A 26,347-nucleotide genomic window follows, 5' to 3' on the forward strand; every position below is an offset into this window, starting at 1 on the left:
CACCGAGCACAACGTTGCAGCTGGTGTTCCACAAGGTAGTGTCCTCGGCCCCCTGCTCTACTGCCTGTATAGCCACGACATGCCGCAGCCAGATGTAAGCCTTTACGGGAAATCTATGTTGGCCACATTTGCCGATGACGTGTGCGTCACCTACAGGTCCCGATGCGAGCACGACGCAGCCGATGGTATCCAGGACTTTGCATACCGGTTCTCGGAATGGGCAAGACGATGGAATATTGGCATCAATAGCAGTAAATCCAACAACGTCTGCTTCACTTTAAAGCGGAGAACGCCACCGCCCGTCTACATCGAGGAAGTCCCCGTACCACAGCCGAACGCAGCAAAGTACCTTGGAGTGCTTCTGGATCGCAGACTCACATTTTCCAAGCATGTGACCGACATCAGAACGCGCCTACGTGCTAAGGTGACGAAGCACTACTGGCTACTTTCTTCGCGCAGTAAATTGTCGCTATCCAACAAGCTGACAATTTACAAACAGATCCTAGCACCAAACTGGAAGTATGGGTGCCAAATCTGGGGCTTAGCCTGCGACAGCCACATCAAAAGGATCCAGGCTATTCAAAATAAGGTAGCAAGACTCATCACCGGCTGCGAGTGGTTTGTTCGAAACACCACCCTGCACAGAGACCTGAAACTCGCAACGGTATTTGACGAAATAAACAAGCACTCGAGCAGATACCATGACAGGCTGGAGCGCCACAGAAATCGGCTGGCCAGCGCTTTAAACAGATCTCGCCCACCAAGGAGGCTCAATAGAAGGCAACCGAGGGATCTCATTACCCGATCTCCTTTGACAAGGGTCCGCAGAAGCTGACGCTTATCTTAAATCCTATTTGTTATATGTGATTGTTATGTAATTGTAGTTAAATTACTGTAAATTTGAAAAAGCTAACTATAGTTAGCCGGCGAGCCCAAATGGGCTGAATTAATAGATAAGAAGGACACAAAGGGGATTCAAGACTTCCCCGTATGCCTTAATAAATAAATTAAAAAAAAAAAAAAAAAAAAAAGTTCTATATGTGCGGAATATGTTCCACTAATTTGCGGCCTATCTAATTAATGGTTGCTGTTCCCCTACTTGGAATTCTTTGGTATTATTTTTCCGATGAACGCTCCGAATGGAAAATAAATAAATTGATTGGAGGCGCGGATCCATTGGTTGCGGCCGATTGAGTTTGAAAAACGTTTACAAAATATGTGCCCACTAATTGACAATTAAGCAGGAAGTACATAGTTGAGCGCAGCAACATGTACACATACATATACATGCGTATGTATGTATGAATTGGATGATTGATAAAAGCGATTCGAGTTTGAATATCGAGGGGCGTGGAAGCGTGCCATACATTCTATCCATGGGGGTAGAAAACTAAGCGGCTAACTGATTTCCGAACAAAACTTTCAACATATTAAAACTGCACTTGCCGGGATGGATATTTCCCCTGGTCGGCAAAGGAATGGCAGCACAAGGCGCTCAAGTATGTTGAACACGCGTCAAGTTCCTGCGGAAAACTTTTGCGTCAACTTTTGCAGGACCAGAAGACCCCCAGACGAAGGTGAGCTTCAGTTGGCCTGGGCACTTAGGATCCATTGACAATGGCAGTAGAAGCACCAACAACAACAGCAGCCAGCAGCAGCAACAACAATAACAATAATTCTAATTAAAGTTTTCAATTTGAAGTTTCGACTTCCCCAGCCACCCAGCCGCCAAAATACCCAGAAAGAGAGACTCTTATCGCAAGGCAACGTCGTAGGCGATGAAAACAAAGCCAAGCAGACAATGCCAGCAAACAGACAATGGAGCGCCATCGAGTACAAAGCAGTCCCGAAATGATCCCAAGCTCAAAACACTGGGAAAAAAGATTAGATATATGGCTGGCTACCTTCCCGCTGTCTCACTTACAAATAGTTCAAACTCTTGCTATGATAAATTTAAGATCAAACCAGCAGCTTATCGGAAATAATCGACATTCCATCGGAGTTATCGATTAACTCGATCCTTCGAGCGATACCTATTCCTTAATAAAAAATCTTTTAGATGAATTTGGGTTGGTATCTAAAGTTCTCTTTAACTAAAATCCAATATATTTTTTCAATGTGCACCCCGGCTAGGTGTAATCTAATAACAAATAACTTTGGGAAGTATTAATCATATTCCCCGGCGGCGTGTGCGTCCTTGGGTGTGTGTGTGTGTGTGTGCGTGTGCCGGGGTGTTTTGTGCGTGTGCTGCTTCTACTAATTATAAGTTTCAATTGTTCACTGAATGCATTCGGTTGGCGCTCCATTATAGAACTCTACTTCGGCCCGAACCCATCAGGCGTGCCTAAGCGGCTCAGACCATTGAGGCATGCACTCGGCCAACTAACTATGAATCATGCAACGAGATGAAACTCAGTCTCAGACCCACGGCCTATGCTTTGCCTGATAATAATAATCTGCATAATCAACATCATAATGCAAGCAGACAAACACACACACACACACACTAACACACTGGAGCCACAAAAAGGGAGGCTGGCTGTCTGGCAAAGAGCTTTTGTCCAACGTCAAAAATAAAATCTCAACGAGAATCGGCAAACAAAACAATTTAATAAACGAAATTACATTTTTGGAAGATGTTCTGGCAAGGGGAGAAATACACTTTTAAATTGGTAGAAATTCCAAAGGCTTCCCTTCATTGTCGTTTGTTTTTCATGAAATGCAATGGATTAATTTTCTCAAAAAAGTTTTATGTTTTCGAGATAGCATAACTTAGATGAGTATGTGGAACCAACTGAGAAGAACATAATAGAAACTTGGAGCATATAATATTTTACTTATTTCGATGAGAGATATTTATATCGGTTTCGAGGTGTTTGTTTTCATAAATATTTGGCACCAGCAATCACCAGTAGTTCTAAATCTTCCTCGAGCGCAACAAAGCATGCTGTAAGTTGGGTACATCGTTTCTTGGATCTATCCAAGTAGATGCAGCCACGGAGAAAAATGGGGAGGATAAGTTTTGGGGCACGGATTGTTTGCATATGACGATGGGTCTGGGTCTCTGTGTTCTCATCCGATGCTGTAACCGAAATTATTAAAAGCGGTCACAGCATAAAAAATAGAAATAAAGAGAGAAAAAAAGTAAAAAAAAATAGAAGGCAGACACACAAAGGAGCGTTGACAGAGAAGCGATGAACCAGGGAAAATTCCCTCCAAACCTCACCATCATCGCTTCCATTCAAAGCTACCCGCCCACGCTGAAAATCCAGCGCCATGACAAATCAATATTGGTTATTTTTGTATGCATGAAGTGGGGGCGTGGCGGACGTCTGCCATGCCCTCGTCCTCCGTTGCCAAAATAATCATCACAAACTTTGACGCAGCACGCATATTAAATAAACTCGCAGCTACGGGTTCAGAAGAGTATCTCATAGATACGAAATACAAGTACTCGGCACTCCAGCATGCATAAATTAGTCCGTTCGTTGCCTGTCTCGCGGAATGTTGGCCGAAAAGCATTGGCAGCGGACGAGGGGGAGGATACCGCGACGGATTGACAAGCGCGATTCCGAGTAATTAGGAGGGAGTTTGGTTCGACTCCAACCCCTTACGAGTGGGTCCTTGAGGCGGAATTAGATATTATTCCGCTGCAGGTACGTGTATGTGTGTTCCGATGGCTGGTTAACCCCAGAACCAACGAAGCTAAAAGTGTATTTCTATGGAGGATAGCTTAAATTAGTTATCACAAACAGGTAATCGCAATTGAGGTATTCAACTGTGGATTGGAAGAATGGGTTCCCTAACCAAACCCAGTATAATGATTGATGGAATACTATTGAATTAGCTATGAGGACTTTATTTTCTCATTAGAAACTCCTATGGCAAAATTCGGAATAGTTTTTCCTCCAAAAACAGGTCAAATTAAACTTTAGACAATCATTAAAATGATTTAAAAAAAAAAAAACTAAGAAGCTCTTAATAAGCTATCGTGTTTGGCCGATCATTGATTTGTTGTCTCTAGTGTATATAGCCTCTTGCATTTGTTCTCCGACTTGCATCGATTGCACTGATGAACGTTTTATTAGCTCATTCTTCGGGCTGGCAAATAGAAATTACCAACTTGGGTGCAAACTACCATTTGTTCACTGCCCATTGGATGCAATGCAAAGTGACCGAGCAACAAGTACGGCAGCTGCTCCTCTTAAATTTCCGACCTCGATGCTAAACAGAAAAAATTAGTCAGAGATGGATAAAAGCCGAAAATTCAAAGCTGAAAATGTGCATTTGTATTTCCGATGGCCACAAAATGAAGAATCCCTTGGACGCAGACATCCGACCCAAAAAGCGAACGGAAAACTGATAATGATTGTGGCCTGCGGGGGCATTCGATGGTCAAAAGCCTGAATCGAATGGAACTCTGCATAGCGAAAAAGCTAACGTAGCTCTACAAATCAAAAATCTATCAAATTGAAATTTTGCAGATAATATAGCAACTTTTGAAACTCGTTCCTTTAACTAATACACATTGGAACATAACAGCAAAAGAAAATTAAATATTTTTAAAACTTGAAACCCAACCTTGTTACCTAGAAATGTAGATCCCTTTTCGCTCAGTCTGCGGATTCATGAATGCAGAGTGAGAGCCATGGCAATAACTGGCGCCTGCCTAACCAAAATTAGTTCAGATCCAGGGGCCTACCACCACTGATGATGGGCACGAGGGGCTGCAAAGGATAAAAGCAAAGGATATTTCGGGTGCATATTAAAAGCCAGGCAGCAAGCGCAAGAGAGGCAGACAAAATCAAATGACGTCCCCGCATAGACAAACAAATTTCGCATGTGCATGTGCATATGCAATGGAGGGAGTGAGTTGCGGGGATATGGGTGGAGATGCCAAAATATTCTATGGGTGGTTTGCCCCACTCCGGCTTGTTGGGGGCGTGGCAGCTGCAGGAACAGCCCTGGCATCATCATTAAATATCATTAACACAGCAACGAACAAGCAGCACAGACAACAGACAACTGACAGCAGCCACATCAGCAGCAGCAACAAAAGCAGCCATTCGGTGATATCATTAACAAGAGCAGGATGGTGATTTTAGCTCGAGATCCGGGGAATGGAGGGAGAATGAGAATGTGCATGGGTATGAGTGGGGCAATGGCAATGGCAATGGCAATGGGAGTACTTTAGGCAAAGGAAGCTCAGGCAATAGCAATTGCAAACGGAATCGCAATAACACACAGCAAGCACAGTAGCAAGCACAAAGCAGCTAGCAGCAAGCAGCATGCAGCATCAGCAGCAACAATCTGGATATCTGGCAAAAGGAAGCAAATGTGTATACAAAATGTTTTTAATTAAACGCTTCCTCCCTTTGAGCGGAGCGTCTCCTTGGCAAAACGAAGTTGACAGACTTTCTCGACAAGCTCGGAACTGAAAATGCCAGTTGTACCTTAAACGCTATCAGAGGCAAAAGTCATCAGCAATTTACAGGGATATTCCATGAATATTTCAATCAATTGGGTTTCCCCCGGTGTCTCATTTCATCTTCTTGTACTTTGCATTTGCAAATCGCTAGGTTTATATAATGCACGGATAGAAAAAATACATGCGATGATATTTTGACACATTTAATTGATGAGAATCCACGCAAACATAATTAAAGTAACCAAAAACGGTGAAATATTTCAGCGAAGTTGGATGGTTCCGAATCAGAAGTATTGGGTTGAAGTAACATTTTCACAAGCCCTCGAAATTGCTTCCTCATTTTCCAGCACTTGACAAAAGAGAGTGAAATGGTTTTTCGATTTTTTTATGTGTGCTCCAAAAGAGTATATTAGTTGCAAGGTATTTTTCCCATTCGCCGGCATTCAACTCGATTGCTGCACTTCGCATTCTGCCGGAAAGAAGAAAGGGTCATGGATATTCAGTGCTATGGATGGATGGATGAGTGCTGGCATAGACGAATGGATGGATGGATGGATGGCTGGATGGATGCAAAAGTATAAAATTACCGAACGGCATTCCACACATTATGCAATGCGCGGATGTTGCCGCTGGTTGTTGCATGGCAGCGGCGCAGTCCTTTGAAATCACATAATAATGTGCAGCGCCCGCTGTCAGCTGGTGTTTTTATTGCAGATTATGAAGGCAAAACATAAAGCAGGAGCCGCCGCGGCGAACCAACATTGCCATGATTTGTATAATTGCAGTGCGAATAATTACATCAAAATCAACAATGCTGAGTGCAGAGTGCGGAGGGCAGACAGACACAATAAAGGATTATGCTCTGTGATTGCCAGTGTTCCGTTTTGTGTTTGGTTCGCAACAAATGTTCTTATTTATGCGCTTAAAAAAGTTTTTAATTGATTTAATAAGTATTGCGATTAATGCCGAACAATATGTGATAGCAGGGAGATATGTAAATATCCATACACGGCCAGACAACAGTAGCACTTCTATCGGAGACCTCAAGAGCACGGTGATTTGCTTTTCCTGGTCGTTCGCTTACTGATTTGTGGCATTTGATATCGCGGTCTTTGAAAAGCTTTTAATTATGTGTTCGACTCTTGAATTTACGATGTATTCGAGCTTTGACGGCTTACTTCTAATGAATGGCCCGATTGATTGGCGGGGATTATGCGACTCAGGCATGAATCTGGGAATCCGTTGACCTGACAACCGCTTTCCACCCTTTATAAATGGGCTCGCATTTGGTGGTTTTCACCTAGAGTTTCTGCTAACTAGATGTAAACAACCTTCCGCATTTGCAGCCCAGAGATAAGCAGCTGGAGAAAGCAGAAGGACAGATAAGACAGATAAGAACTGTCCATTTATCATTTTTCCCCATTTATGTTTATTTTGCGATGCTCCCCTGTTAAGCCCTGAAAAATTGCAGCACCAAGGCGAGCAGAATCGGCAAGGAGGCGTGTGAAAAGCGCCCTCACAATGACCCCGACCCGCGGCCCTGATTGCTCCCCTCTGTTCGGATTGCCCATGACAAAGTAATGACAGTTTACAGCAGATGAAATAAACAAATGACCAATGCCCATCGGAGCATCTGGGCATCTGGGCATCTGAACTGTGTTGTGCGGGATGATTGGTGTTGGCGACTGTCAAAGAAACTCTGAGCTGCACTCGAAAAAAAAAAAAAAACAATTGCACTTGCACGGTCTTACTGTTCGTGTATTTGCAGCTCATTAGCAAAATGAGATTCTTAATATCGCACTGCTCAATTTATTGGCTCACCGTAATTATTCCATAATTCAATTTTGGGAGCTCTGCATAATTTTTTCGAGTGCCAACGAATTGCTCAAGTACTTTACTCCAAGCTGGAAGCCAAAGCTGATCTCGAGCTTCGTTTCATTTGTTTGTTCGCAGCAGTTAAATGAAATGGCAAGCCGAAGGGGGGACAGTGGGCACTGGGGGTTGTCGATGGACGGACGGGTGGATGGGTTTGTTCTGGGGGTGACAGTGACTGACTATCATTACGCATTTATTGTTGCTGCCCAGCGCCATTGTGTTGGTCAAGATGCTCGTATGAGAAGAATCCCCAGATGACGACGACGAGGAGGAGGACGATGATGATAATGACGATAGGAACAGACGTTGCCTGGTAGCCGATGGGTGTGAATTTAATAAAGCCCCCATAAATACAATACATATATGAGCGGGTGTACAAAGGCCGCCATGGCAACAGCCTTCCATATCCATCCATCTCTTAATGTGCAACAACTATTTTCAATTATTGCCAATCAAATGTTGCATTCAATCGATGTTTATTTGCAGCAGAGGCGACCTCATTATGAGGTTGCCCCTCAGCCTGCGGGTTACAAGACCCCAGTGATTGGGGGGTTTGGGGTCGATTGGTCCTTTTCGGGGCGTAAGGCGTTGCCTAAGAGCCATGTAATTAGTTTGCAAGTGAGTGTCAGGATTAATCTTTGAGTGTGTGTTTGATTGTCGCCACTTCACATGAGACTCTCTCTACCGCACAGATACACACACTCTCGTTAATGCAGCCAAATTGGAGATGCGTGCGTGATGGAAATATTAATCGTGTCATTGCGATTTGTGCGTGCTGCAAGTGCTAATTAAAAACAGACTTCGCAGAAATATTCGTGTTAATTTAATTGTGTTCTCAAAATTATCAAGAACATGATTGAATCGTAATCGATGCAAACAGATATTCCATATTTGTTCACAAGAAAAACTTGTGCGTAAATAGTTAGGGGAAAATTATTTTTTGAGAAAAAAACCCTCACTTATTTAGCTCTAGTGGAATACCTATCATCTCGATTGTCTGTGCCAAAGAAAGTGCGTAGCGCACATGTTAATTGAAGGGAGTGCAAACACAGCAGAAACTCAGACACAGAGATGCTGCTTCAAAAAGGAAAGAGATGGCAAAGGGAGCAGAGCGAGAGACAACCATACATACATATAGGTGATGAATACTTCAATGGCCATGCCATTACGACCACCAACGAAGCCTGCAACAATGCAACATCAGTAATCAGCCCTTTGAAGAGCTATGATGGGCTTTTGCGATACCCGATATCCCAGGCAAGGAGAAATAATAATTGTTATTTAATTAACTAGTCGATACCCACGCTTCAATGTCTATTGAAGGTTTGGCTATTTAGGGAACTCATTTCGATTCAATTAAAGCTGATATTATAACGAAATCAAGTGCAACAGTGAAGATAATAATGCAATTTTTCAAGTCTAAAAGCAAAAAGTTATACAAATAATCCATAAACAGTACTTAATACAAATAGTCATTGCTTGCAACCACCGTTGAAACTTTTATGCAATAATATGGTGTTTTTACATAAGTCTACTTAATACGAACCGCCAATTTTCGGGTTCGCGTGGAACAATCACCAGCCACAAGGAAGCCAACGTCCATCTAATTAGGTTATGTTTGATTATTGTAATGTGGCCGATCCACCGGTCCGACTCCTTGTACTTCTTCATTTGCCCGACCCTATATATCCAGAGATTCTCGGGTCAATTCCATGGCCGACCCCAGAGCTCAACCCGAGCGAAATTGGAACCGCCAATGGAATTTAATCAAGTTTTATTTGCACTAGTCCGAGGTCCCTGGGCAGCGCAGATGAGCAATGAGAGCACATCAGCAATAAAATCTGCCATATGTGTGTGTTTCTGCTACAGTGGAAACCCGTAGGAAACGTACACTTCAGTGGGAATTTTAAAAGTGACTTTGTAAGCCTTTAGCTAGCATTGAAAATGACATTTAATTTAGTTTGCCTACCTCTGCAAACAATTGTATCTTATTAAAGTATCAGTACTTTTACCTTTTAAAATGTTTCCCTAGTTTTTTTTTTTCGTGCCAGCTTATCACAGTTCGATTTATAGAGGTTAAACTGTATATATTCGAGTATCTGTGTGGCTAGTACACCAGCATGTGTGAGTGTATTGATTGTCATAATTAAACGCTGCTGCTGTTGTGCAATTTCCCTGACCATCACGTATCTTTCCCCACTTTCCACATGTTTTCCTTTCTTGCTCTTGCTGTTGCTGGGACTCCTGCCCCTCGTGCTCCACCAGTTTGTCTGAGTTTTGTAACTGCGCTTTAAAAGTTTGTTGATTGAATGCAGCGCTGCACAATTGTTGCAAAAGGGCAGCCATAAAGTGGCCTTATACAAACACAATCCCACCTATAAGTCCACTCCCTCGTGTCTTTTTCCTTTACACCCACACGAGCAGTTTTATAGCCATTCTTTTGTATACTCTGTGGATTAGTTCTTCATTGTTTAGTTGGCAGCGTGGCGCTCTGCAGATAGCTGACAGCCCAGAGAGAAATGCCAAGAAATGCATTGCAACTTATCAGGGCGGAGAATACCAAATACCGAATACTGAATAGAGGGGCAAATGTGTGCAGAATGTGGGGAGATAGTTCAGTGTGTGGAGCTCCAGAGATGCACAGAAAACGAAAGAATGCACTAAATGTTTAAAGGTAACATTCAAACTGCACTAAATTTTATTAATATTAATATATACAACTCTCTCGACTGGTATGAAATGGTGGAGTACCTTGAATATTTCAAAAGCTTACAACTTTCGATATTTTTTTGTAGTGCATCATTTCCATTGCAGCTGCTAAGTAGTTCTGGGGGCGTGGCAAAATGCATAGCTAACTAGCTGGGTGAAGCTAGCTGGCTGAAGCTCACTTAAGCAGCTCAAGTCGAAATAGATTTTGGGTGCCATGAATAAAATATTCCAGTTAAGAGCTCACATCTCGGCACGTGTGCGAGTTTGATAAAGAGCAGGTTTGCTATATTGTGCATGTGCAAAGATTTCAGGTTTCTGCTAAATACCTATTGCTGAATTACTCACTTTTGCGATTAGCTCGGCGAATGCTGCATTATTTATAATCTTAGTCATTGAGACATCAAATGTGGCACGTGTTGTTTTCCAAAAATAACTATAGACGCGATTCCGGTCGTATTACTAAATGGATAATACATGCGAAGGCCTAAATAATAACAAATAGTAATAAAATCACACCTAGACCTCAACCGTCTTGCTCGATTTAAATCGACATCACCTCAACGAAAGGTTCCTCTTTCTAATCTAAACCACTTTTGATTCCGCATACAAAGCCTGCGCCATTCACTCAACATTTTCATTTAGTTCAGCACTCCAGGGGCATATTAAAGCGACGGCCTTCGACAGCATTTTCGACATTTTCACTTAGTTATTACATTTTATTTGCTTATTTATGGGCTGCTTTCACGCTGTCCGCTCCACTTTGAGTCCCTCAGCATTTCCATTCCATTCCATTCCATTCCCTGCCTTTCATGTCAATTGTCGGCACATCGGTTGGCCATTGACAAATATTACAAGTCCACCCCCTGGGCAGTTGTACTTCGCAGTCTGGGCAACACCCCCGCCAAGAGTTGTTATGATTATATTGTGTGCGACATTGTCAGAGGCCGTTTCCAAACCCACAACACGTACACTTCTCCATCGCCAGTCGTATAATATGATATTTGCATGAAATTACATGGACAACGCTGATCAGGGGATGTGATGAGGGGGTTTAGGGTTGGGGATTGGGGATTGGGGATTGGGGGCTGGAGGTCGGAAGGCGTGGCACAGGCCCTTTGGGTTATTAACATGCTCCAGAGATTAGACCGACGCCGGCAATGATGACAACACTTGATTTCTTTTCCGTTTACTCAGGACTCAGGACTCGTCTTGCAATTCGCAGCAAACACTTTGAAAAATGCCAGCTTATCAATGAGAAATTGAAATTTTTTTCTATTTATATATTGATATAATAATATATAAATCGTTCCACTTTCAAATTTTTGTGCATAACTTTTGAACATTTAAATTTAATGCATGTTTTTCGGCAGTGTATCCCTTCCCTCCTCTTTTTGTGCTAATCAGCGCAAATACCCAAAATACAAAAGCCAAATCGAAAGTAAAAGCAAAAATCAGTGAAAGAATGAAAGAAAGGAACTCCTCAAAAGAGCTTCCAGCTCAGACAACCTTCTAACCGCTGCCGCCCATTTTATTTCCCGCCCCGAAGCCAAAAAGACGTCAATCAAGGAGGGAAAAAAATTTGATATGCCTTCTGGGTTTTGTGTTGATTTTTTCGTCGGGTTTTTGGGATTATTGATTTGTTCTCTGCTCGCCTGTAAACTGATATTTGGCATTTGAAATGCGAGCAATTCTGTATATTTCCTTCTTTGTCAATCGGCAGGGGAAGTTTTTCTCTGTGATGTATGATAAACTTAAGGCGGCAGCCGTCTGCGGCTGGATTAGCCGCTCAACGATTTAAGTGATTGTATATCTTACAGATATACGATTTCGACGAACAAGTGGCGAGATTTAATAGCTCGGGCCAAAGCAAGTGGCACACACTCAGGTGAACTGCGGATGGTAGATTTCGGTGCGGTGGTCTGAAATCAGAAATCCCCATCTCTGTGGCCCGAGTTTGTCCTTACAGTTTAAAGTGATTTGTGGCTCTCGGAGTGGCTAAGAAAGTTTCCTTTCGCCTATTCCCATTCCCACTCTATCTGTCGGTGTGTGTCTCACTTTATTTCGCTTGGCTGGAGGTTTTTATGGCTGTGCAGTTGGCAGTTTTAGCCGGGAAACGGATCAACTTCTCTGAGATCTGGTAGCAATTGCGGAATTACACTTTGATTAACAAATGCTAATGTTGTTTCTATGTTTCATTGTTTAGATGGGCCTTGACTTGCGAGCCCCACTTGACTTTATTGAATGCAATTGTTTGGAAACTTTTGTGGATACTGTTGTTGTTCAACTGCAATTGGAGACGATTGATTTATATGCGACAATATTTTAAGATTGTGATTTTAAATGTCTTTGGGTCCCGTAAAACGGTAAACGGCTGTTTTAACGACTTTTTAGGGATATTTGGCTCCTTGTTTCGATTAATTTAAAAGAAAAAATAATGATAAGCACTTTCTGATACTGTAAATGTAATGAAAACTGCATTAAATCGTCCTAATACTTTTGAAATACCTCTATCATTTTAATGATTACCGACTGAAGGCAAAAGGTCAAGTTTCGGAGATTTTCATTATCAAATATCCATTTTATCCTTTACCCTTGGTTTGCCATATCCTTAGCCTAATTTTAATGTGGATATCGCTGTTTGGATAACATTCCCAATGACCTTTTGCAGAACTTGTGGCCGCCGCTGCCGTCAGTAATTAAAATCTGTCCAAAGCCTTGCAATTACACCCCAAAAATAAAACCAATGGCTAAACCCTCGACGTGAATAAAGGGAAAATACATATTACAATGTATACCAACCTTGAGCTTTGAGTGTGGAAGGATCTGGGCTGCTTAGTGGAGGCAAGGAGGCGCCAGGAGCTCGTCACACAAAGCAATTAGCAGAAAGGGACGCATGACAGGACGAAGGGTTTCGTTTCCAGCTGGAGAAGTGAAACGGACTTGTCTGTAAAAAGAGAGCAAGGTAAAATATTTGCATTAGCTGGGATATAAATAAATGAAGTATACAGATGCGTCCAGAATAATAGGAAAGAAGGAAAGGACCTGGCTGCGAGAGGTAGAAATCCTTTTTTAATTTCCTTACGCGCCGTAATTGTAATTTGTATCTGAACTGTTTGCCCGGGCTAAATAAAGTTATAAAAGCATAAAGAGAGCGCCCAAACACGCTATTCGGCAGAGGATACTGTTGAAAATCTGGAGTGCGTTTCTGCTGCACATAAAATTTCATTGATTACATTTGTTTGCCGTTTGCCAGTTGGGCGTTAAATGCCCTGGAGTGGGCGAGTTGTTTCCCCAAAACCAAAGGACCAAGTGTGTGTGTCTAGGATCGCTTCCCGTTTACACAGCCAAGACCTAGGGTCCTGGCACACGCGAACCCCGGGCACAAACACACCGAATTCATGGCCGGGCCACGAGAAATACTTAACAAATAAAACGGCGGTAATATATCTTTGTCGTGGATGGGGGGGGGGGAAATACCTAGAATTATGTGCGCCTAGAAATATTTAAAACGCTATTTATATGCTAATAGCAGCGTACACACAAATTCAGGGAAATGGAAACACCCCGAACTGCAATACAAAACCAAAAAGCGAACGTCGAGGGCGGCGGTGCAGTGGAATTTCCTTCTTTTTTTATTTAATTCCAACCAAACCGAAAACAGTTTTCACTAAATCCTCATTAATTAGTAGCATTTAGGGCGGCATTTTTCTGCGCTCTCGTTTGTGGGAACCACGCCCACCGCCCCCGCTTAACAGCCCAGCGATGCGGCAGCATTAAAGCTACTTAGCATTAGGACCAAAGCCAGGCACAGTGGGCCCCAGCCCGACGAACCGTCAGCCGGCCAGTCGGTAACAGGTGTTGAAAAGCGGCCAATGACATTACTCAGCACTTTGTGTGCCCGAAAGAGCCCAATGATGCATGAAATGAACAGGTGTCTGCGTTATTCATTGGGCTTACCCAACCATTGATGTATATTGAATGGGGAGGAGGACCAGCCAAAGTCTTTAAAGAACATAAATCAGTTAAGGATAATTTTGCGGCATCGAAAAGTTCTCCTATGCCAGTAAAAGTTATTCGAGTGCGTGGAGGAAAATACAAAAAGTTTGATGCGCTAAGTGAGTGAACGAATTTTGTATAATTTAAGTCAATAAAAAGAAATTTTTGCTGGTAAAGTGGGACAAAGGCTTTGAATAGAAATAACTCTTGGTCGGTATTTGTTAAATTACACTATATAACCGTGTATTTAATTTTCGTATCAACTTCAAGAAAAAAAACTTTCAAAAAATACTTCAATTTCTAGCCCACTGTGCCAGCGCCAGTTTTAGCAACACCCAAAAATGTAGGCAACACAAAAAATAAACACTCAAAGCTGGTGGAAAACAGGAGGGAAAACATTTCATATATACCATCAGGGGAACTCTACCCTTTATGCGACTATACAACAACAACTACACAACAACATCTATGCAACAACAAGAACAACTACAGAGCAGTACGAGTCCAACACAAAACGACAGCGACTAAGACAACACTACAAATACCATCGGACCGTCGAGCGACGAGGCATTTGCCTGCATTTAATAACGTTTAGCCTGTGTGAAAACAGAAAAAGAATATTTGGAAATAAAAAAGAAAAGGGGAAAGCAAAAGGAAAAGGAAAAGCGAGCGAAGAACAAACAAAAACAGAGTTTTTCAAATTGTATGGGAAAATCCGGGAAAAAGGGAAAATTCCTATCCCCATTGCCGAGACACGGGACCGTGCAACGCATTAATTTCATTCACACTTTGAAAAAAATCTACATACATATATTTAAGGCAAATATGCAATAACGGCGTGTCGGAAACAATAATATTTGTCTAGGAACCCGAGCATCGTTCGGATGAAAGAAGGAAAACCGGGAAGACCCACCAGCAGCCATACATGATGACACTGCTGGATGCGTCGTTGGGCATTCTGGGGTTAAGGGCAATATGAAAAAGAAGCACGCGCAGCATGGAAAAGAAAAAAGCAAAGGGCCTAAAAAACAAAAGATCCCGGATCGTGTTGGCTCAACAATTGTGGGACAGCAACTTCAGGGAAACGCAAGTGAGGAGGTACCATAATAATAATTGCTCACATAGGGTGGTTGCAATAAATGGTAGTACCTCGAAAGCAAAAAGCATTCAATTTTATTAAATCCTAATTTTTTAAAATATGTCAGCAATGCACACGCAACATAAAAATAGGTATAAATTCATATACCTAAAATATTACTTATATGGGACCCTTTAGAAAAAGATTGAGGCTTCAACATCGTTCAACCATTTCCGTAAAATGTGACCGATGCAACCAACGGCAATCCTTCCGAGGCCATTTGATGACCTTCCCCCCGAACAAATCGCAGCCAAATGCCGATAAATCCCCTCAGCACAAACCGTTTTTTGTATGCTACCCGATACTAGATATTGAAAATATCCCAATGCCCATGCTGCACAGTGGCAGCTGCAACTGCTGAACTCTGAGCAAACAAAGGAGCGTGGTGGTTGGGGCTTTGTGCATTTGTCTCGCGTTGCCTTGATCCCAGACCCATTACATTAGGGAGCCATCCCCATGTATACATACACACAGTAGCCACCTTAACGGTAGCATAGATCCCAGACGAGCTAAAGAAGAGGAATTGGGAGAAAAACGAGTGGTGTCACGGTGCTTGGGACTTTTCAATGTGTAAAACTACCTGTCGCTGGGCTGGCTGTGTGGTTGGGTTTGGGTTCGGGTTCGGGGCAGTGTATTCCATTCCATTCCATTCAAACTGCCGGATTTCGGCCTCGCGTTGAGCTGGGCAAAACTATCTTTTAACACGCACAACGCATTATACGAGCACCTCGCATGCACACGTCCTCGCTGGAGCCACGTCAGTATACTCGTAGTAGAACCATGCCAGAACAACCAGGACCCGGTCGAAAAGAGCGAGAGACGGGTTGGCTGGTTGTCCCAGTCAACGTATTTCCCGAGTGTTTTCCAGCCGCGTCGCCACCTGAATTTCATTCCTGCGATTTCCCCAACCACCACTAGATACACTCTCCCCTTGATTTTCCCGCTTTCCCGTCAACTTCTTGCTGTTTGCCGGCGACATTTGTCGGCTGCTCCCGCTCCGCTCTGCTGCCTCTGCGTGGCGTTTCCCACTTCTTTGGCGATACTCTGGAAAGGGGTATTCTTTTTGCAACAAGGATGGTGCTGGGAAGAGTTGGTATTATAGAAAAACGTTTACTTTTCAATAAGCTTGTATTGAATGGAAAATACTTTGAAATAGTTAGTGTCTCAGAATATTTTATTGATTGCTTTTTAACGATCTTAAAGATAGACTTGCGATTGTACTATTTTTAAAAATCTTGTCAAAACTAAGTATGGTAGCCAGAATATCTGGTTGTAGGGTTGTAGTTACTTATGCAACTACTTTCAGGATGCGAAAGTGCCTATGCAACTCACAAACTAACGTGCCCAGACTTTCAGTTCTTTCAGTTTGGGTTTGGCCTGGTCTTTGCTCGCATTTGCGTTGGCTTTTCCTTTCAGTTTTTATTTCTGCTAAGTGAAATGTGCAGTAACCCGCACACCGAACCGAAATCGGAGGACACAGAGAGCGATGTGGAAAAATATTCCGGCTGGAGCAGCAGTCGTCGCCGTTTCGTGGCTGGCTGTTCCTTAAATAAATTTAGCTTAGTTTTGAATGGTTTTTGCACTTGAGAGGTTTATATTTTGCACTGCGCCCTTCTATCTGAATGTGCGATTCTGTGCTGTGTGTGCGAGAGACATTCGAGAATTAGATTTGCATCAGTTGAGTTGGCGTAAATGCATTTCGGGGGCTATGGGGTAATCTCGGTGTGGCAGCAGCATATTTACGCCTCAACTCGTTCTACTCAATTGCCGGGGCGTGTGGAAATGCGTTCGCACTGTTTGAGCGATTCCTTTGGCTTGAAACTCGTGCACCGAAAAGAAAAGCATTTATCTTATCGACAGCAACTAGGGGGGATACTGGATGATTTAAGCTGCCAAAACATACATGCTTCACAAAACGTTTTTAAAGATTGGTAAATGACCTTCTACCATTGACATACAAAATAAATGTAATAAAAATAATAATAATAAAGTCTACTACTTGAAGCCCTCCAATCAAAACCCAAGAGTATCTAATAAGTTTTGTTGAAAATGTAAGAAATACTTACATATTTTTCTAGGTGCCCACCTTAACTTCTAAACATTCTTCTTGACTTTGAACGCACAGAAGTTTTGGTCTAAACGAAATGCAATACTTTTACTAAGTTTAGAACTTTTCAAATGGATTCTCGGACGATCAAACTTTAAGTTGAATCTTTAACCTGTTTATTGCCCCATTTCGCGCACAGAGATGCATTCGTATCTGGATATCTTTATGCGGAACTGATGCCTGCAATGACAAATTGCCTAAGCAGTGCCAGCAGAAACTTCAAGCTCGGTGCCACGAAATGTTGCAATTTATGCAAAGAAATGCAGCAACCAAGTTGCCAGCCCCGCCCCATCGCCCATCTGTGTGGCTACTTTTTATGCTGCCGCAAACAATTCAGATTGTATTTTTCCTTTTTTTGCTTTCGCCGCTGTTGAATGTTGGCCATAAATTGTTGCACACAGTGCGTTTCGTTTGGTTTGGTTTCGTTTCGTTTTGCAGTTTGCAATTCGCAGTTTTGCAGCATATTTCAGTGAGATGCCCTTTGTTGCAGCTACAGGGCTTTCATTCGCCGTCGTTGTTTATGCTTTCCATTTTATACTCATACATAAATACATGTTGTGCAGTGTACATGCATAACTATACATAGTACATATGTACACGTGCTGCACGGCTGAAGTAATTCATAAACAGGCAACTTGGGTGGCACTCGCAGTCGCCGGCCCAAGGCAGAAGAAATAAATACGGAGAGTAATGTTTATGTCCACAAAGCCCGTCCTGAATTTAACTGATTGAACGACTAAGTTTTGAGATGCAGAATGTTAACGTACATTTTATGATTGAATCCTTAAAATCGCTTATTCTTTATAAAATTAATAACGATTCAAATCAATTGTGTTCGGATTAATTGGATGAACAAAATTATATTTTTTAGTTATTTAATATCCGTTTCTCCTAGAGTAAAAAAGTACACTAGATTTTTAGAATAGAATATGTAACCGGTGCAAGGGAGAGTCAGGATTACTAGCCGAGTCTATCTTTTCATGACCGCCAATCTGTCTGTCTGTATGAGCGTCATGAACTATTATACTATTCTCCTCCCCAAATTCGATCTAGCTATTCTACTTAAACAAACTGAAAAACGAGAGCTTCTTATTCTCTAAAAGTTAGTACAAATACTTAAATTAGGACCTGACCTGGGCGAAAAGCCAACAACAATCTATATAGAGGAGAGTCCGCATCTTAGAGGCTTCGCATATTTCGTTCAATCCACACGAGAAAAACCTACGGAACTAACAACTCCCCAGAGAGTATTTATGCGGCAGGCCGGACGGCAGACATATTTGTATTTGTTTTTTTACATTGCTGTTTCCACTTTCAGCGTGCGTTAACTTTTCAGCAGCACTGTGCGAAGAGTTTCTAGCAGCAGTTGCCAGCATTCCCATAGTCATCGTCATCGGCAGCGGCGTCGCCAGTCGGCGGCAAATATTTTGCATCTTTTGTCTATCTTTTGTAATAAATAGCCCCTTCCTTCATGATTGTGTAATTTGAGACGCAGTGCGCCATGAGTTGAATGCGTGTGTGTCAGGTAGCCGAAGGAAAGTTCTTTTCTTATATTCATCACACTCATCGAAAGCCGCAGTAACCTTATTTTGTACTCTTCCTCAAGAATGGGTATTGAAAATGTATAGGAATAGTGAAAATACAAGGAATTCGATTATTTATTCAGTTTGTACTCTATTTACATTTCAGGGTACTACTCAGTCGACGGGGCTTTTTTTTGCCTTCAGAGGCCATCATTTGCAGTGAGTCTTTTATTATTATTTGATGGTGGAACGTTGGCGGCGGCCTGTCAAACTCCATTTGCATTTGCCAAAACGTTGTCGAAAATTCTTTCTCTTCGTCCAGCGACCAATGAAAAAAGAAAAAGAAGGATGCGGACGGAGATAGCGCACTGTAGTCATCCATCCATCTATTTGCCTAATATATCTTCATAGTCGCCGGTTTATGGCCTGCTTGGTCCGTCTATAGCTATCTGCCAGCGGAATCTGCCGCCCCTCCCACATTTCTTCCTCCTTGCCACCACCCAGTGCATTTTCTGTCATCGTCTGTCTGCCAAACGGTTGAAATTGTAATTTTTTCGAGTTCTCAAGCTTCCGTATACTAATGCGACCGACAGCCTCGGACTCGGACCCTGTGCCTCCTTTTCAACTCCACTGATTTCTGTCTGCTTTGTTTGTGATTCATATTTACGACTGGTCCAGTCGCAGGAGGATGGAATCTGGCACTGTGCGAAAATTGCTACAAAAATTGTAAAGTCGAATTTCGGCTTAGGAGGATTGATTTCATAGGACGAAGGTATTTAACACTTTTTAGTCATACATCTAAAAAGTTATGCAAATTTTTTCTTTTTATAGTCAGCTCGTTCAACAGTCACGTCCACAATGTCCACAATATTTTCCAGAATTTTATTTTTTCCCTTCCCAATTCCCAACTTCTGTCGACTAAGGGGTATCTGGTAGCCGAGAAACACTTATGTGGCTTGTTTCAACTGTATTTTCTAGGCAAAGCACACATTCGCACACCCGGCGAAACGAGTATCTGATGCCCCCATCTTTTCAACGACAGCAGCGGCAATTCCTCAAGTGTTTGGCTGCCACGGCCGCTGGTCGCTCCACTTGAAAATTTGGCATCAAATGTCAGCGTCGGCCTTTGTCGTTAGCATTTGATTTTCACTAGTTCCCGACTCGGCCGGTTCCCACCCTCGAGTTGTCTGTCCATTGGATTTAAATGAGTTTTTCAAATACTTGTGCACGTACGTACTACGGTAGTCGGCGGCATCATCAACAACTTTCTTTTATTCCTTTATCTTCTGGCACGCACTGACATTTCCTCTATATAGCCCACCACTATGCCGGATCGTATTCAAACTTCAGGCCCCAAACGCAGCACAGAAAACTCAACTCTAACTCCGGCTCTCAATTCAATTCATGCTCTGTCATTTTTAATGAATCACTTAATTGTCGTCCGAGTTGGGTGGACTTGAGTTCTCGAGTGTTTTCAAGGGATCTGGGATCTGGGATGGGGTTGGATTTGGATTTGGATTTGGAATTGGAAATGGAATTGAAGAGTGGGAATTGAGGGAGGAGGAGTCTTCACAGGCTGCCAAAACAGTCGAGAAATACGAGAAGCAAAGATGTTTCGCTTGAAATGAAGTCGCAACGATCCGAATAGTCGAGATTTGATGAGGGATATTTTCTGGATTGCGATGTTTTCCTGATCCGCACGCTCTTGTGACGGCTGAAGTTGATTGGCAGGAAGGAGTCTGAAATGGAGATCTGTGAACTGGTTATACATAGTGGTGTTGCTATATTAACCAAACTTCTTCCTGAAGTATGTATACAGCACTCCCATTCTTGTAAATTGTTAATTATGTATTGAACTACTTATTTAATTTGCATAGCCTTACAGTTCGTATGCAAATGATTTATAATGCCACTACTGAGTATATAACAAAACGCTTTGAGCCCAGGTCAATTACACATTTTAAAAAGATTTTTATGACACTCACTGCAAAGCAATTAAAATTCCATTTGCAAGCTGTAAATACCCGAGTTATTTGTAAAGCATAAACAACGGAATCGTAAAGCGCTGACATGTTTTATTTCCATAGCTGGAGCTACTCCTTCACAATCAACACCTTTTCAGCACTAAATGTACACTCCAGACCAATTCGACTAGCCCATAAAAATTCCGAAAAGAAACTCCAAACAGAATGTGAGTTCCCGAAAAAATCCCATTCCCCAGGGAGGACATTGCAACTCCATCAAAACGGTTCGCACAACATGGAATTACTCATAAAAGTGCGACCCCAAAACAAAAAATAAGAGAAAAAAAGGAACAAGTACGTATGGTACACCCGAGTAGAAGTGAAGTGTCTCGTGGCTGTCGTTTCACGTCAACATCTCTCTGGGCCGCATCCTCCGTTTGATGGCACTGGTACTGGTACTGGTACTGGGAAGTTGAAAGTGTTTTTACCCATTTTTGGCAGGGAGTCACTACTCTTTGGCACCTCGCCTCGTAGCCGGCGGCTTCTAACAAATGTAAATGGATTTCAACTTAATTTTGGGGCCCAGTTATCATGGCCCAGTGTGTGCTCCCTATCAAGAAAACTGGATTTTCTAACGCGCAGGCCTCACACATGCAATGTGCCCCAGAAATATCTCTTATCTACATTTAAATACGTCCGTACTTTGTGGATACTCTTTTTTGAATTAGAAACTACACCTTAATCATTTAGCTAGAGTTATAAAATGAACTTTAATTCAATGGCAAAATATCTTAAGATTTATTTTCCATTTTTTTCGACTGCAAATCTCCTTCGAAAACCATAAACAAATGAAATGAGGCACGTAAGTATATATCAACGAAGCGCGGAGGAACATAGAAACTGGATGAGGCCGACTTTCCTGGTTGCGGAGGCATCTTCATCATTTTCCACGCATGATTCGGCATAAAATTTCGTTCACACCATTTAATTTTGGAGCACGGGTCGTCGAGACGAGACAGTGGGAATGTGTTCCGAATTTAGAAAAAGACATGGGAATGGGAGTGTGCTTATTGTTGACATTTTGGCTCAACACTCCTGGCACACGCATCAGCAAATCGTGTGAGTTATAGTCGTCGGATATCGGATGGGAGGATGGCTCCTCGTCGTGCCTCCGTATTTATGGAGAACGAGATGGGATCGTAATAGACATATGGGCATGACACTCATTCCGCTGAGGTCGGCCGCTAATTAAGTGCAGCCGAACATGACTTTTTATAACTCAGATTTATGTTGATTTTATGGCCGCCCAACTCAGAGGGACCATCCACTCGAGGACGGTTTTTGGGGCTTCCACGCCTTCTGCTTGGCTTGAGATCAATCAGCGAGGCGATATATTTGATATGTAATTAAGAGTAACGTAACTGTTTATATATCTCCGCAACTTTGGACCGGCGGTGCACTTCTAAGGTCCGCATTTCGTCGTACTGCAATGAAATTTGATTGAGTTTTACAGCCTCCATTCCACCACACTTGCATGTGATTAGAGAATGCATCTTCAACCAGCATCTACATAAAGTAAACGGTGGGAACTCAGTGGGGCACGAATAACAAAAATCTAGAACCGTAGCCACAACTTTTCCATGCGGTTTTGATTATGCCTACACACATTTCTGTTTGTTCAACTTTCTTTCATCTGCTGGTTTCCTATTTTTTGTTGCTACTATTGATTTTTTAATTAGCATTATACAGAATATTTTGGTAGCAATGCTGTCAAATTTGACAACGGAAAGTCCACACATTCCATTAGGCTGACAAAACTCAAGAGCAAAGTTCTCGACTACTTTAAAGCAGGGGTACAGCATAAAAATCACATTCCAAAGAATATTTATCAAAATAGCTTAATACGTTGTTTTATAAATAAAATTTAAATAAAGCAGCTTGAATTAGAACGCATAATTTAAGGTAAATCTTTCTATTCCAAATTACTAAATTTGTTGTTGCAAATACATATATTTTATAAATTACTGTGAGATTTAATTTTTATGATTGAAAACATAGCGAAATCGATTGTGCAAATTGTATATCGAATAGCAAGAGCTTTCTTTATTTATGATTACATATTTGATTCGCATTATTTATGAATACATTAATATATTCACTACTCCGAGGAAATGTCTGAAATTTCACCCTCTGCCGAACAAATTTGTTTTGATTCACCCATTCAATTTGAGAAGGCAAATGCAATGGCAAATGCCCAATTCGCTTCAGTTCACTCTGTCGCGCTTTAAGCGACCAATTTAATTCCAATTTAATTCGAGCCTAATCCAAGGCGCCAGCCAAGAAAGAAGCATTTCCCAGGCATAATCCTCTGCGCTGCCCTACTTAGAATAATTTGAAAACTTTAAGCAGCAACTTTTTAACAGCGCATGCAGCTGTGACGCGATTTCTTCGAGACAGAGGTACGTGGGTGGTAATCAGCGTTGCGAGGTAGCACAGAAATAGCTGTTATTCTTTGATAAATAGACGTAGCACGTTTGAGCTGTCTATAGGAAACGGTATTACGTGGAGACTTGGAGAAAAAAATATCACAAATGTAATATATCTATTTTGTCATATAATACTAAAATACTTATTGTCTTTTGAGCTTGCAGCTAATTTACTAGAAAATAGCTAGACACTCATCACAGCTGGTAAGGAATGTTTTAGTCCGTAATTGTATCTCGGCAAAGTTGTGGACACTGGAAGGATCATCTTGGGTCCGTGGGCCAGTTTATGCCTACGGTTATCACATCATTATTCAAGCATCAACTGCTGGTTTTTCTCCTTTGCTTGAAATTTTTTCCTCCATTTTCCCTCGTTTTCCGGGGGCCTTTGTCAAAGCCAAAACTTAAGTTAATCCACTTGAGCGACATTGTTGAAATCGGAAATTTGCCTGCTGCCCCGTCTCCCGATTCGATTCTCGTTTCCCTGGCTCCCTCGCCGACCATAAAAAAACGCGACGAGCGGCTGGCGAAGACGGCTAACGACTTGAAAATCCTTATTAATCACGGACAGTCGCAGGTCCGGTCGGCCTCCTCCTGCTCGTGCCATAAAAAGTCAATGCTGCCACTGATAAGCAAACGGGCGACATGGCCAACGAACGCAGCAGAGCAACAGAGCAACAGAGCAACGCCAAATAAAGCGAGGCAGACCAGATATCTTGTGTCTTCTACCAACTCCGATCCCGGTCCCGCCACAGCTCATTTTCAATTAATTAATCCAACAACATTCCAGCACTATTATCTTGGCATATCTCAAATATTTCCTTTAATTACGCCAGGCGAAACGAAAGGCCAGGCGAGTGAGTGTTGGCCGCAACAACAAAAATCTGACACCTCTAACAATCAATACATCATCATAAGTGCGGCATGCAAAATAAGCGAAGAAAATGCCACAAAAATAAAGGAATACGGATAAATAAGTAACAGACACGCACACACAATTACAGGCACGATCCAAAGGACTGGGCCACTCCATCTTCCCCTTCTAATGTAAAAAAATTTATGCCATTCAAAATTAGCAAAGTGTTATCTAAACGCATAAATTACATGCACGTACAGTGCAAAAGTGGGTGGCGGAGGGGTCCAATCGGCTGCATGCAAATTGCCAGCGAGCCTCCTCACATGGTTCCACAGGATATATACATACATATACACATATACATGCTATATGTGTGTTAGTGCGATAAGTTGAAAGACATTTTGCTGAAGAAGCTGCCACAGCAGCCAACTAGTTACTATGTGTACAGGAGGGGTCAACAAAATAGCAACAACTCTGGGCAACTTCGTATTATTGAGTTTGGTTTGTATTGTACCTGAAAAACGAAAGCCTAAAACTATATTAGCTTATGTTATTTTCAATATATTGTTTTAGCATGAGCATTTGCCTACAATTTAATAGGTAATAAGTATGATTCGTTCTTTCCTATAAAAGGTAGGGCTACCTGTATGTTGCGTCTGTATTTGTGCAGCAATGCGGCATTAACGATGCCAACAACTGATTGTGACGTGAACTAAGCTCGTAATGAAAGCATATATACAAGTCGGCCAGGAAAGGCCAGAACTGAGCGGAATATAGCCAAACAGCGCTGGATAGAAAAGAGGAAAGAAGAGGAGACTTGGTCGAGCGCAAAGATTGCCAATAGACCCAGCCTCCATCGTCCATCCGCCATCTCCGCTGGTTCTCTTGACCAAGATGACAACGTGGCCATGGCTTTGGCGTCACTGGCGCTGGTATTGGCCAATTGCCTGTCGCCGTCATGTGAAGAAGTGCTGTAAAGCTTGAGTCATGTTCAGGCACAGTGGGTCCAAACGCAGATCATGCTAGTCTCGATAAAAAATCTATTTAATTGAAAAAATACCAATGCATAAAAAAAAATTACTTAATTTAAGAATAATGAAATATATCAAATAATCAAATTAACAATCGTTAATATTATTAAATAATATAACAACCATTTTAAAAGCGATACCATACAAGTTATAACCAGTTAAAGCTGAACGACATGTATGGCCAATTTTATAGTATGAGACACCCAGTTTCAACCACTGTGGCCTACGCAAACGAGCAGTTCTTTAACTGCCTGCAAAGCAATCTCCCAACGCAGCAGCAGTCCTCCAAAGACCAAGCCAAACCAAACCGAAATGCCGCACGGACTTCATAGACTGGGAGTCCCAACTCTGGTCTGGACTTGGACTGCGAAAAACGATTCGGGATTCGCGACTCTTGCGATGGCACGACTGTGGCGAAATAAGATATAAGCACGACATAAATGGTACTTTATATCTGCAAGATATTGTTTTTCCAACCATACACACAAGGTTTATGATTTTCTCTAGATATTTTGTCATCTTTATTATCAGAACGCGCCGGAGGGGGAAGTTGTGGAGTCGAAGGAGAAATACAGGTAATGGCGTAAAGTAACCAAATAAGCTCAAAGCAGCTGAAGATGCGGCTAACCGGTGTCATGGGAAAAGGCCAATGGAAGGAAAATGAATAAATACGAGCGCAAGAACAAGGATGCCTGATGCATTGAATGCCAGACACAGAAGAAGAAACTTAACCTGAACCTGAAGCCGAAGCCTAAGCTGAAGAAGAGCAGAGCACACCAGTGCTAAAGGCCAGGTGAGTGTCAGTCCGAAAGGCAGGAAGCAACTGCAACACTTGACCAGCAGACGTCTTGCGATTCTGCAGACGACACCACAATGGAAATGGCACTGGCCAATGGAAATGGGATTGGCAACGGGAATAGGAATAGGAGCAGTTGCGCACCTTACACTTGACCACTCCGCTTTGCAGCTAGGTTTCAGCTGGGCCAGGTTACTCCCTTTACTCCTCGAGGTGCGTCTTATTTATGGTTCGGTCCCCCACATAAACAACATTATTTGCCACCCCACACCAACTCGACCCTGTCATAAACTAGTTTCACACACATCTATATCTCTATGTGCAGAGAAAAAATATCTACCTTTTCGAAATAGGCATAGGCGTTTGTTAATTTTGAACAATATTTAAGAATGTTAAACGATTTTTGAAATTCAAACAAAATTAACCTCCTAGATTTTTGGG

At 42.2% G+C, this 26,347-nt stretch overlaps 1 protein-coding gene across 3 annotated transcripts in view, besides 3 other annotated features; it reads right to left on the reverse strand.

Moving 5' to 3' along the window:
* Positions 1-1,022: part of a mobile genetic element that runs on past the window's edge.
* CG42238 (uncharacterized protein) overlaps positions 1-26,347 on the reverse strand; it is an 86,645-nt gene that overhangs the window by 14,902 nt on the left and 45,396 nt on the right. For 2 of the 3 annotated variants that reach the window (NM_001273724.1, NM_001316403.1), the window contains 1 exon segment: positions 12,812-12,956. The exons of the other annotated variant lie outside the window; for it this stretch is intronic. The gene's annotated coding sequence lies outside the window, so the exon portion shown is untranslated. 3 annotated transcript variants of the gene reach the window in all.
* Positions 1,267-1,304: a mobile genetic element.
* Positions 18,205-18,266: a mobile genetic element.

Source organism: Drosophila melanogaster, chromosome 2L, assembly GCF_000001215.4.
Source record: "Drosophila melanogaster chromosome 2L".
In the NCBI taxonomy this organism is placed as follows: Eukaryota; Metazoa; Arthropoda; class Insecta; order Diptera; family Drosophilidae; genus Drosophila; species Drosophila melanogaster.